Raw genomic sequence first — 13781 nt, forward strand, 5'->3', positions numbered from 1 at the left:
ATAAAGTTGGAGCTTACTTTTATTCAAATGTAATAGATTTGAAGATACGGTTGGCACATGTCATCACGTTATGCATGCTAACACTTCAAAGCATATTATGAGTAGAGGATGGTAATAAACCTATTGTAAACTAAGAAAATAGTCAAGGAAGCATAATTTTCTTTCACTATGCCGAGAAAGAGATAGAAAATAATCACATGGTTTACTATTTGGATGTGTTTTTAGAAGTTGTGAAGGTTTGAATTCATTAGAGCCCTAAATTAAGGCAATAAGCAACAATGAAACAGACCAATAGTATGAATAATGATATGACTATATGAGTTGTTGTCATCATATTTGTTTTCTTTATATTGCCTTTTTCCCCAAACTGATCCAACACTTTAAAGTTTTCGATCTTGATAATATCAACTATTTTCCAAATAGAAGATTTCTTCTACTTTTTTGGTAATTCTATTTAAGAAAATAAATATTCTCCTTTATTAATAACCATGGTTATTGCATAAGACAACGACAAAATGCACATAAAGACACATAGTAGTACCTTATCTAATAGCCTTACGCTTTGCTTTCATGAAAACAAAAAATGACCTACAGTAAAAAAATGCCAAAGACCGATATATAAAGAGCATTTAAATGCCTTTTAGCAAAAAAAAAATGAAAAAAAATATAAGAATTGATGATGCTCTCTCTAGCTAGTCTAGTTTTCCATATGCTATGAAACTCCCGCTTTATGGGGGAAAAGCATGATTTCTCCACTTTCCTTAGTGGCAGATGCAATGCAATGTTCCCTGCAAAAACATTTTACAATCACATAAAGATTGATTCATGAGTTCAATATGTTCTTAATTTGAAGACATACATGGAAGTAACAGAACACTTGCTTCTACCAATGCGATGATGCTCTTCTTTAATATAATTCTTTAATGCTATGATACTCCCGATTTAATAAAAACCAAAGCATGGTTTTACAACTTTTCTTCGTAGATCCAGTGTAATGCAGTGCAATGTGACGCGGTGCAATGCAGTGCAATGTGAAGATTCTAGCCAAGCCCGTAACTCTCGGGGCCAGGAGCAAGAGCGTGTTTTACGCCTCTCTTTAGGAATCCACTCGACCAACTCAAACTTGATAATGCAATGCAATGCAATGTTGATGCGTTATCTCCTCACACTCATCTCCCTGCAAAAATGACAATCATATCAAGAATTGACTCATGAATCCTAATTTTACACAATTTGAAAACGTTAATGAAGTTAATATAAAACTTAATTACTTCAAGCAATTCCACATTTGTAAGCATTGCAGAGCTGGAGCAAAGCTTCTTGATTAGCTTGTTCAAGATTCTCGCCAATCATCTGCCCATATCTACCAGGAGAAGCAGAAGAAAGCCTAGCCAAAGAAGCTAACAAGAACTCCTTTGGATCTTTTATGTCTTTTAGAGGATCCTTTTCTTTTCTCCCAGCATTGTAAAGATTCACAAATACAGCTTTGTATCCAACATTCTCTAAGATCATCTCATCTGTCATTTCAGGTTCATCGACGACTCTTTCTTCCTCGGGCCGTGAAACAAGTGTGACGATACTATCCAACATCTTTCCCCATAGTTTACTAGCTGATGGATCCAGAGGAGCTGGAGAGTCACATATGAGTCTAGTTGCAGCAACCGCGGTTAATTTGACCTCGATAGCCCCCGTGATCAGTTTGGCATTTGGAATCCAGATTTGCTCCAAGACATCAGCAAACATATCCGGCCTAGCAGTGTTCATAGAGTTCAATAGTTTCACTGGTCCGTGCTTTACCAAGAACAGCGACATGAATATCACAAGTGATTTCTGAAACTTGACTGTAAATTTGCGTTCAAGGCGTCCGAACAAAACATCCCATACATACTTCATGTGAGGTTCAATCAAACTGTAGTCGATATATTCAATAACCGTGTTAAGCACATAAAAGCCTTGCTCATCTGTGCTAGGAGATGAAACAAGCTTATTGAATATCAACAGCACTCGACGCATCAAAGTGACCTCATGAGATACTTTCTGCAAGAAAGCTTTAAGTAAAGGCACAAGAGCTGGAACGTTGCTCCTTATCTCCCATGATTTCGGCTCGAGAAGCAACTCAAAGATTTGCTTGTAGGTATTTGAGAGCGGTGGTCTACTTAACTCAACAAGCTGAGCCAGCAACTGAAACGCATATGGCAAGAACTCTGTGACATCATTCCCCAAAATATTAAGTAGGCTAGGGAGAAAAGCCAATTCGAACGGAGGTACAAGAGCAATATCGCGTTCACATCCCCGTCGAACAAGTACAGCCACTGACTCAAAGAGATAGTGGTTAAATACAGGATTCTTAGGATTATTGCAAACTACATTAAGAATAGAGGTCAACCCCCCGATGCAGTAATTAGCAACATCACCACTGATATCCGCAACACCAAGAACCCGCATTATACACTTCATTAGGTAATGATTCTCCATAGAATCTGGAAACTTCATTCCTTCAAATAGGCTCGTCATCAACTGCCCCAAGAACGGACTTATATCACCAGCACCATACCTACGTTGTCCGCCTTCTTCCTTCACTAGCAAGAACTTCTATATGCATATAGCAGCATACGAGTGGACCACGTTCGACTCTGCTGTAAGGAACCGGACCAACTCCGGGAACAACTGAATTCCAAAGGGCTTTGGTATTTGACTACAAAACATTGTTAAGAACTTCAAGGACCCTGCCTTAAGTATTGGAGAACTGTTGACATCCTGATCTCGTAACTCCGGGTGAATGATGTTTTTAAAGAAGGTTACAACATCAATGAGATCAGTAGACAGAGACGCACCACCACATGCCTTCTTAGTAGCTAGAGAGACAGCCAAGTAAATTGCACAGTCCTTATCTTTCCACCGTGCAACCTGATTTGCTGAGAATGAAAACAAAAGATTATGTATCTCAATATAAACTACTTGTGCCACTTGGGTTTTGTAGTTTACGGCAAGTTCTTTGAGTAGCTCACAAGCTATTCTCCTTCTAGTGTCCACATCACTTCCCTCCATGTCTCTACGGATAAACTCGACATAGTTTATATCGAAAAGTTCTTCATCTTCATCCCTCAAATAAACATTAGGAATCACAATATCGTGACAAATCTCCTTGATTACATTGTCGCCAGCAAACCAAGTATGGTGAACACTTTTGCTCAAGATGGTCAAAAACTTGATTGCTCTAGTAGCTAGCTGATCTCTGCTAGGAGACTTTGACACATCTCGGAGTAATGTCAAGATCGTTGATGCAAAAGCACTCCAAAAGTTACGAAAATCTTCTTCGTATTTCTCCATATACAGATTAATAATCTCGCAGACCGCAGCGCGAAGATCATCAACAAGTGTTAATCCATCTTCCGTGCTTTCTAAGGCAGAGTAACTTGAGGATAAGTACTTGTGAAACTTCTCCATCCACTTGTTTATATCTTCCTCAAAAGCCTCCGGCAAATCCTGAAAGCTTAACGAGAAAAAGATTCTGCAGCAGAGCTTTTGGGACTCAAACATAGGCTTTAGGATCGCAGCTGATCCCTCAGCATCAATCAACTCAGCTGTTGTACGGAACATCTCTAGCAAAGGAGCAGCAAAATTACCAAGGCAATAGTTCAACTCACGAAACAGATCATTGGTTCGATACTGATACCTAAACTTCTTAAAAATCGAATTAGCGATGCCAAGAATACCATTGATGGACACATAATCCTTAACGCTAGCAGCTTTTTTAAGGCTGGCGATAAGCTCTGGAAGCAAAGAAGGCCAAGAGTTTTCTAAATCGTGCTTGCCAATGATTATTAGGGCTTCACTCAACTGGCTCTGGATACAAGGGGAAGAACAAGAGAGCATAAGTGAAACAACGAGTGACTTGATTTGGTCCTTCTCTGAATCTTCCATCGGTGAGATACCAGAATCACTAGCAGGGAGCCATCGTGAACGGAGATGGTTCTTGAAGTTGACAGCAGCGGCATGACGGATATGTTCATCGACAGAAGGCTCAGCTACTATTCGGAGAACGGCTAGGCCGTAATTAGGTAGATTGGCTCTGTCAGATAAAAACTTCTCAGCGGCTTGACGAGGCTCCCGGTCAGGACAGAGCGTGTCGAGAAAACATTGGGAAAGAAATCGGAGATTCTCTAGATTCCACTCCATCTTTCTGCAACACAACAGAGGATTAGGGTTGATGCAAAGTATCGAATACTAGAACAAGAGAGAGGCGAGTTACGAGTAGCTAGGGTTTTGACTTGAAAAAGAAGGAAACGGAAGGAATCGACTCTATGAGCCTACGAACAACTCGGGTATTAATACTAAAGTTTTTACTTTCTTACATTACGTTAAAAGTTGGAATTTTTCATATCTTGATGTTCGAAAAGAAAGACAATTTCCATATTTAGGAACATATATAAAAAATAATATAGAAATTTTCCTATTTTTAATAATGGTTTTTTTTTTTTTTTTTTTTGACAAAGTCCACCCTAGACTATTCAGAAACTCATAATGAAGAGCGAAGCCCAGATAATGCATTCTTCTTAGAAGATGGAACGAACGACCTAAGAATAAAATAAATGTTACAAAGAAAATAGAGGGTGATGGTGAGAGTGAGAAAACCATCTTTAGAGACGGTCAGAGGAGGTTTCTTGTGGATGATAGCACCTAAGAGAGAGAATACACCACAGGATACTAGAAAAGAAACGAGAATACGACGTGAAATGGCTTCTTGGTCTTTTAAGCTTACAAAACTAATAGGCCGAACCAGGAATAAGTTTTTGAAAGTCTAAACCTCATGGTCACGAACAATGATCATATGATAATTAATAGTACTCTCTATTTTCTTATTAACCGTTTCGGCCAAACCAGTAAATATATTTTTGGCCATGGGAATGAAACCAGAGCATATATTAATATACTAACTCACCCATAAGAGCATTATATGACTTGCTGCCAATTGCATTAGCTGCTTCGACATCCTGTAGGTATGCAAATATTACACATTCAGGTGTGAACTCAAAATCATCAATCCTGTAAAAGGAGAAACACATGGCTATGATATGAATTCCTACATAGTAAAAGGAGAAACAGATGACAAAGTAAGTATTAACCTCCTGAATTTAATATTTACATCAATTCAAGTAGTAATTAAGGCGTGGAAGAAGATCAACTGCATCAGCAATCTTCTGTTGTTGAAACTCCATATATCCTTCATCTTTGTTCTGCCATTTCGAAATATAAAAAAAATTTTAAGTTCATCCAAATATATTTAGGCCATAAAAGATAATTATAAAGAACATGAGCTTATTACATTGACTTTACTATCCGAATCAACGATTAGAGAGACCACCGCGTAAGAACACTCCATTATTACATTGTACGGAACCAGCAAACCTAATCACCAATTCTTCGATTTGTCTCACAAATTCCCCAAAATTAGTAACGATAACCTAAACAATCAACGTTCTAAACGAATCAATTCCACTTATCCAAACCCCTATTTGAAGTTTTTAACCAACCCTAAGGTAAAAACGAAAATGGAAGAGGAAGGAACATACAAATTGCTAACAAAGGACAAGGTCCATTTTCGTTTTGGAGAATGATAGGAGTGGTTCTTCCAAGGAACTGAATCGATTTCGTTTTATACAAAACCTCCTCCTCCTCCGTAGTGGTAGTAGTAGTAATAGTTTCCTTTGGCAAATCATGTGGTATCATCGCTTCTTTATTCGTTTGCGTCTCTTCGCTCGGCGAGTCTGACGGCGGAGTAGGAGAAGATGAAGCGGTCGCCATTGATCATGATCAAACCAAATTCTCGATCGAAGAAGAAGAGACAAAAATTGAAATTTCCGAAGAAATGTTCTTCTTTTTTTCTCTCTATCTGATCCGAAGCGAGCGAAGTGCCCGTAGGCCTGGGCAAAATACCCGGATCCGAATATCCAATCCGAACTCGATCCAAAAACCGATCTGAATGTATATCCGAAATTGTAAAATACCTTAACTGAACGGGTTCTAAATCTCTAAATCCAAAAACCCGAATCCGAACCCGATCCGAACCGAAATTCAAACGGGTATCTGAATATACCAACATTATTAATATATAGTAGTAATATATTAATAATTTATAATTTTAATAATATAAGTATTCAAAATATTCAGATTTTTAGATATTTTCGATAATTTGAAGTATTAAACTGTTTATTATTAAATTTGGGTAGAAAATACTTTAAATTTTTAGATATATTGCATATTATTGAATAATTTAGACTAAATTAGATACTAAAATTTTGAGTTTTGTGAACTTCGGATAATCCAAATCCAAATCTGAAATACTCGAACCAAATCCGATCTGAATCCGAAGTCTAGAAATACCCGAGCAGGTTCTATACCTCTAAACTCGAAAACCCAAAATACCCGAACGGGCACCCGAATGTCCAGGCGAGTGAGTGCAAAAGAAAAGAGGATTTAATTTATATTTTGAGAAACAAACTGTATTGGTAAGGTGGTGACTGGTGAACATTAAAATCAGTCACTTGATTAAACCGGTATGTACCAAATCATAATTCCGGTATGGATGAAATTGCTATTGGTTAGCAATTATAGTGACTATCGTCAGTTTTTTTTTAAATAGTAACTATAGTCAGTTGGATTGATTTTCAAAAAATACTCATTTTTCTATATCACTTTTTAAAAATACCTTTTGATGGTATCTATTTTCAAAAATACCCATTTTTAATATATAAAATGATAAAATTATAAACTTTAAATCCCCAAATACTAAACTCTATCCCTTAAAAACTATACCCTAAATGTAAATTGGAAACTCAAACCTAAAAAAACAAATTCTAAAAATTAATTTAACATAGATTAATTATGTAAAAGAACACAAAAATAAAATTGTTCCAAAAAAGAGCATTTTTGAAAATGGGTATGCCAAAAAAGCATTTCTAACAAATTCTCATTTACTTATTTAGTATCTTTAGTGTGTATCTTTTCTGATTACAATATTCCTAATTTCTTATCATTAGTCATATCATAAACACACCCTACAAAAAAAAATCATCTTTGAATTTTTTTATATTCCTGCTTTTTTTGTGTGTATAAATTTACTTGACATATGACCCAGTAACTTTTAAAAAATATTTTTATATAGACATCAGTTACGAAAGACTTAGAAAGTACATCATGTTAAATTTATTTTAGTCCTACACGAAAATTTATATGTATATTAGTACTGTTTTTAAAATTATTCCATAAAACTATTTTAAAATAATATATTCACATTTTGTTTTAAGTAAAAACTATTATTAGAAGTAAATATATAAATGTTTTTAGTTAGAAAAAAAAATCATATTTGTTTATACTTTAATACACAACTTTATATTTTTACACATTAAATTTATTATAAAAATTATCACAGTAATCTAAAACTAAATTATCAGCCACCAAAACGTTTGCCAAACATTCTCAATACAAAAAATATTATTGCTAAATTTCAAAAATATTACAAAACTTATTCACAAAAATATTTAACATGCAAACAATACATCAAAGTATCATTACCATTTTTCTCTATGTTTTACCACAAAAAAAAATGTTCTTACACCAAAAAGTATTTTATTGTTAAAATAAGCTCTTATCACCACTTATAATAATACTATGTCTCTTTGAGCAAATTCAACTAATTTTATGTTTATTTACTTTTACTTTTATTTGATCAAATTCAAATATGTTGATTAAAAAATGTGAAGTATCTTTAGTCAAGTGGTTATAATTAATCAAAATACTACCATATTAAATTTTTAATTGATCTATATGCATCAGTATCATTTTAGTTATAAAATTGTTAGCATATTCAATCAAAAAATAGAATTGAACATGGTAGAAGAATATCAACACGTATATTAGACTCTGGTTACAAATAAGGACGCTTCAGTCTGAAAGCCAAACTTTTTACACTTGCGACTTATGTATATATATCACAATTCACAACTATGGGAACGCATATATCTATAGCTCAAATCAAGTAATTAGTGCAAGTTACAACTTTACAAACAAACGTCATGGCACTGTTGAAGCATCCTCGGGATCTTCATTAGCTTTACCATCATGTTTTTTGCTTGCAAACGGTAAACCAAACAGTAATTGGAATACGGACCTGACCTTGTTTGCACGTCGGCGTTGGCGTATGCGCCGTAGAATCGCTTCCCGGTCTAGTGTTTGCGTGGTATGAATACGTTTGATGCGAATATGAGTGGACACAAAATCTGGGGTTTCAGTGTCTTCACGAATCTTGTTCTTGCCTTTGTCGTTGGGTTTGGCTAGTGAAGAAGCCATGTAAAAAATGACAATATTCGTCGGTATGGTTGAGTGAGTGATGAGGACGAATGATCCATATTTTTGGGGTTTATATATATACCTAGTAAAGTAATTAAGGCTAAAAAGCACTCATTTGTAGAACAATTATTGAATCTTCCGATATATAGCAATTCAGTGACTCAACATGATAATTGGTAGAATATATATATATATATATATATATATATATATATATATATATATATATATATATATATATATATATATCTTTATGGAATCAAAGAGCATTATATTCATTTTGAATTTTAATAATTGTTGGTTTGACAATTTCAGTGAAATTATGAACAAGTTGAATATTTTATTATGAGCTACACAAGCAAAATATTTTTTGAGATTATATTCTGTTTTATTTTGTTATTTTTGACTAGAAAAATTATGTAGCTTGTGTAATATATAGTAAATTACTAGGTGCTTCCCCACGCAACGCGTGGGTTGTGGTGTAGTTGGCACTTTCTTGTTTTTTTGGTCTATTTCTTTTTCTCTTTTGTATTATTTCGTTTTAATTAGGCATATATGGGCTTCGCAGTCACTTGTATTAATACACTATATGTTTATATCATTTCGTTTAGATGTGTACAATTGTTGCGTTTATTTTTTATGAATTATGAGGATGTTGTTTCTTGCTTTTGAAGATCCAATCTTATCATTGACTGATATTGTTCCCAATACATTTATTGTATTTTAGATTTCTGATTAACTGCTTATGTAAACCCTTCATACGTTGATGTTGCAATAATAAGTTATTTTTTAAAAGTAATTATTTTTCGTGTAAGTGATTATGTTTCTATGTCCATGTTTTGGTCTAATATCAATAAGATCGTTTATGTTTTTCTTTAGTTGGCTTTGGAACCAATTTTGAGTTAAGCAAATAATGGGTCGAATTATGGTGTTAATAAGTAATATAGATTCTTATGTATATATATTGTATATATGTGACTATAAGTTTAGCTAACTAAAAAATTCTTTGATATTTAAATATAATATTGAACATATATATATATATTATTTGTGGGAGGAATGTGTGGAATTATTGGATAGAAGTTATTTTTGACCTCTTATGCCTTTAAAGTGATTAATGCATAATTTATTTTATTTTCAGTTATAATTTTATTTTAATGTGTGAGTTAAATGTTTTGGGTTTATTGGGTCTTAAATATTGTTTAAAGAAATTAGAAAGCAAAAAAAAAAAAATAGAAAACATTAAATAAAAATCAACCAATAAGGAGAGACCAAAACCTTACTTTTATATATATGATATATTACTTTAAACTTTGAAATGAGAAATATATTATAAACAATAATTTTACGTGAGAAATATATTAATTTAGCCAACCAAAATATGAATATAAGTTTAGCCAACCAAAATAATTAAAAAATATTAAAATTTAACCAAAAATAATTTCTCTTGAAAGATAATAAGTTAGTAGGAGGAATGAATTAATGTACAATTATTGGATAGGAGTTACATTTGAGTTAAATGGAGTTACATGTCTTTAATTATAAATAAATATTTTAATTTTTTTATAACATAAAATAAAAGTAATACCAAGTGGCTGAATCAAAATTCACATGATTTGGTTGTTTGTTGATATAAACTCAACACTTACACATAATAATTCAAAATAAAAATATTACTTTTTAAGTGACAAACTAAATTAGTTTTCTTATAAAGTTATATGAATTCTTCAATCTCAATAATTTTAAAAATCCCAAGGATAACTCATATTTTTTTTGGTTTTTATTCATCAATTTAATTTTATAGTGCTAGATTTCATACTAATGGTTTCATCTTTAGAGAATTTAGTGAAATTATATTTTTAAAATTATATTTTATTTTTATATTTAAGTTCCAGTTGAATATGATTTGTTTTTTGGATCATTTTTTATTTTGATTAAAGACACAAAAAACTAATTGTTTAATTATGTTCTTTTTGTTTTCAAAAACCTCAAATCATAAAAAAAAAATATATATATATATATATATATATATATATATATATTATATTGATCTCTGCAGATTTATCAATTGGATCACAAAACAAAATAGTCTTTATAAATGGATAAATGGATAATTATATTGATCTTTAAATATTATATTGATCTTTATAAATTATTAAAAATGATACATGAATATGTGAGATAACCAGAGACATAATAAATAATTACATATGGATCATTTCAACTTTATGATCTTATTGTGTGGTGAATATTGTAAGGAAGTATGAAAATAATGACTTATAAGTGCTAATATAAAATAGAAAATGGTGATAAACATTTTAAAAGATTAAAATAAATATATAAGATATACATATCATACAAACTCTAAAACTAAGTTTTTACAATGATATTTGATTTGATTTTTTATAACTCATACAACAACAATAACAAAAAAATACAAAACAAAACAAAACAAAACGAAACAAAACAAAACAAAACAAAAAAGAGATTTGAGAGTAGTGGAAGAAGATGAGAGAATGAAAGAGTGATAGACTAAGAGAATAAGATAATGAGTATTTATAGGAAGAGAAATGATGAAAAATTACATTTAGAAAAATGAGAGTTACAATTCTAATTTATTGTTTTGTTTTAATACAATTGATTAATTCAACTTAGTGGAGAAATAAAGTTAATGCATAATTTATAGGGGAACAATACTTGGGTTCACCCCTAGGGGTGAACCTCTCCACTCACCCCCTTATAAAATAAGAAAATAAAATCTGTATATATTATTATAAAATTAAAAATCTTAAACCGCTCTTTAATAAACCCAAACCGACATATATAAAATCTAAACTCTAAACATCTCATTTGTGAACCCAAACCGATATATAATTTCGTTCTACTTGTAAAATCTAAACTCTAACCATCTCATTTGTGAACCCAAACCGACATATAATTTCGTTTGAATTGTGAAATCTAAACCCTAACATCTCATTTGTGAACCCAAACCGACATAGAATTTTGTTCTACTTTTAAAATCTAAACCCTAACCATCTCATTTGTGAACCCAAACCGACATATAAGTTCGTTTGAATTGTGAAATCTAAACCCTAACATCTCATTTGTGAACCCAAACCGACATATAATTTTGTTCTTCTTGTAAAATCTAAACCCTAACCATCTCATTTGTGAACCCAAACCGACATATAATTTCGTTATAATTGTAAAATCTAAACCCTAACCAGCTCATTTGTAAATCCAAACCGACATATAATTACGTTTAAATTGTAAAATCTAAACTCTAACCACTTCATTTGTAAACCCAAATCGATAAATAATTTTATTCTAATTTTAAAAATCTAAACCAAGCCAATATTTATCTTTCCTTAATTAAAAGTATGCAGAATTTGTTTCCTTATTTAGTTTGCTTTTTAATTTAGTTTTGATTTATTTTTTAAATAAAATATTAGATGGAAGATTCTGATTGGCTGAGAGAAGAGGGGGTGAATGGAGAAGTTCACCCCTAGGGGTGAACCTAAGTATTTTACTTTATAGGGAGAAGCTATAAAGATTTCAGTTTTATATTATGTGAGTTAAATGTGAAATTAATTGTTTTTAAATTTTTGTTTTAATATAAATTTTTTTTTTTGTTAAAATTGCATTGCCAAGTGGACCAATAAGGAGAGACTGAAACTCTATAAATTATTAAAAATGATACATGAATATGTGAGATAACCAGAGACATAATAGATAATTACATATGGATCATTTCAACTTTATGATCTTATTGTGTGGTGAATATTGTAAGGAAGTATGAAAATAATGACTTATAAGATGTTAATATAAAATAGAAAATGGAGATAAACATTTTAAAAGATTAAAATAAATATATAAGATATACATATCATACAAACTCTAAAACTAAGCTTTTACAATGATATTTGATTTGATTTTTTATAACCCATACAACAACAATAACAAAAAAAAAAAAAACAAAAAAAAAACAAAACAAAAAAGAGATTTGAGAGTAGTGGAAGAAGATGAGAGAATGAAAGAGTGATAGACTAAGAGAATAAGATAATGAGTATTTATAGGAAGAGAAATGATGAAAAATTATATTTAGAAAAATGAGAGTTACAATTCTAATTTATTGTTTTGTTTTAATACAATTGATTAATTCAACTTAGTGGAGAAATAAAGTTAATGCATAATTTATAGGGAGAAGCTATAAAGATTTCAATTTTATATTATATGAGTTAAATGTGAAAATTAATTGTTTTTAAATTTGTGTTTTAATATAAGTTTTTTTTGTTAAAATTGCATTGCCAAGTGGACCAATAAGGAGAGACTAAAACTCTACTTTTATATATATGATATTGCTTTAAACTTTGAAATGAGAAATATATTATAAACAATAATTTTACATGAGAAATATATTAATTTAGCCAACCAAAATATGAATATAAGTTTAGCCAATCAAAATAAATAAAAAATATTAAAATTTAACCAAAAATAATTTCTCTTGAAAGATAATAAGTTAGTAGGAGGAATGAATTAATGTACAATTATTGGATATGAGTTACATTTGAGTTAAATGGAGTTACATGTCTTTAATTATAAATAAATATTTTAATTTTTTATAACCTAAAATAAAAGGAATACCAAGTGGCTGAATCAAAATTCACATGATTTGGTTGTTTGTTGATATAAACTCAACACTTACACATAATATTTCAAAATCAAAAATATTACTTTTTAAGTGACAAACTAAATTAGTTTTCTTATAAAATTATATGAATTCTTCAATCTCAATAATTTTTAAAATCCCAAGGATAACTTATATTTTTTTTTGGTTTTTACTCATCAATTTAATTTATAGTGCTAGATTTCATACTAATGGTTTCATCTTTAGAGAATTTAGTGAAATGATATTTTTAAAATTATATTTTATTTTTATATTTAAGTTCTATTTGAATATGTTTTGTTTTTTGGATCATTTTTAATTTTGATTAAAGACAAAAAAAACAAATTGTTTAATTATGTTCTTTTTGTTTTCAAAAACCTCAAATCATAAAAAAAATTTATATATATTATATTGATCTCTGCAGATTTAACAATTGGATCACAAAACAAAATAGTCTTTATAAATGGATAAATGGATAATTATATTGATCTTTAAATATTATATTGATCTTTATAAATTATTTAAAATGATACATGAATGTGTGAGATAACCAGAGACATAATAGATAATTACATATGGATCATTTCAACTTTATGATCTTATTGTGTGGTGAATATTGATGTATGAAAATAATGACTTATTAGATGTTAATATAAAATAGAAAATGGAGATAAACATTTTAAAAGATTAAAATAAATATATAAGATATACATATATCATACAAACTCTAAAACTAAGCTTTTACAATGATATTTGATTTGATTTT

General features: G+C 30.6%; 2 pseudogenes across 24 annotated transcripts; both read right to left on the minus strand.

Moving 5' to 3' along the window:
• Positions 1-453: 453 nt before the first annotated feature.
• Positions 454-6015, minus strand: LOC104758056 (exportin-2 pseudogene; annotated as a pseudogene). 24 transcript variants are annotated; one of them, XR_015587346.1, is made up of 7 exons: positions 5574-6005; positions 5327-5465; positions 5147-5237; positions 4943-5046; positions 1272-4183; positions 882-1177; positions 454-788 (listed from the first exon to the last, which is right to left on the minus strand). The product of XR_015587346.1 is annotated as an exportin-2 pseudogene, transcript variant X7 (transcript). The 24 variants fall into 24 exon arrangements; XR_015587342.1 differs by having other exon boundaries at positions 888-1177; positions 5127-5237; positions 5574-5976; XR_015587340.1 differs by having other exon boundaries at positions 5127-5237; positions 5574-5976.
• On the minus strand, positions 1273-2514 carry LOC147924606 (exportin-2 pseudogene; annotated as a pseudogene).
• Positions 6016-13781: the final 7766 nt, after the last annotated feature.

Source organism: Camelina sativa, chromosome 17, assembly GCF_030686135.1.
Source record: "Camelina sativa cultivar CO46 ecotype springtype chromosome 17, ASM3068613v1".
Lineage (NCBI taxonomy): Eukaryota > Viridiplantae > Streptophyta > Magnoliopsida > Brassicales > Brassicaceae > Camelina > Camelina sativa.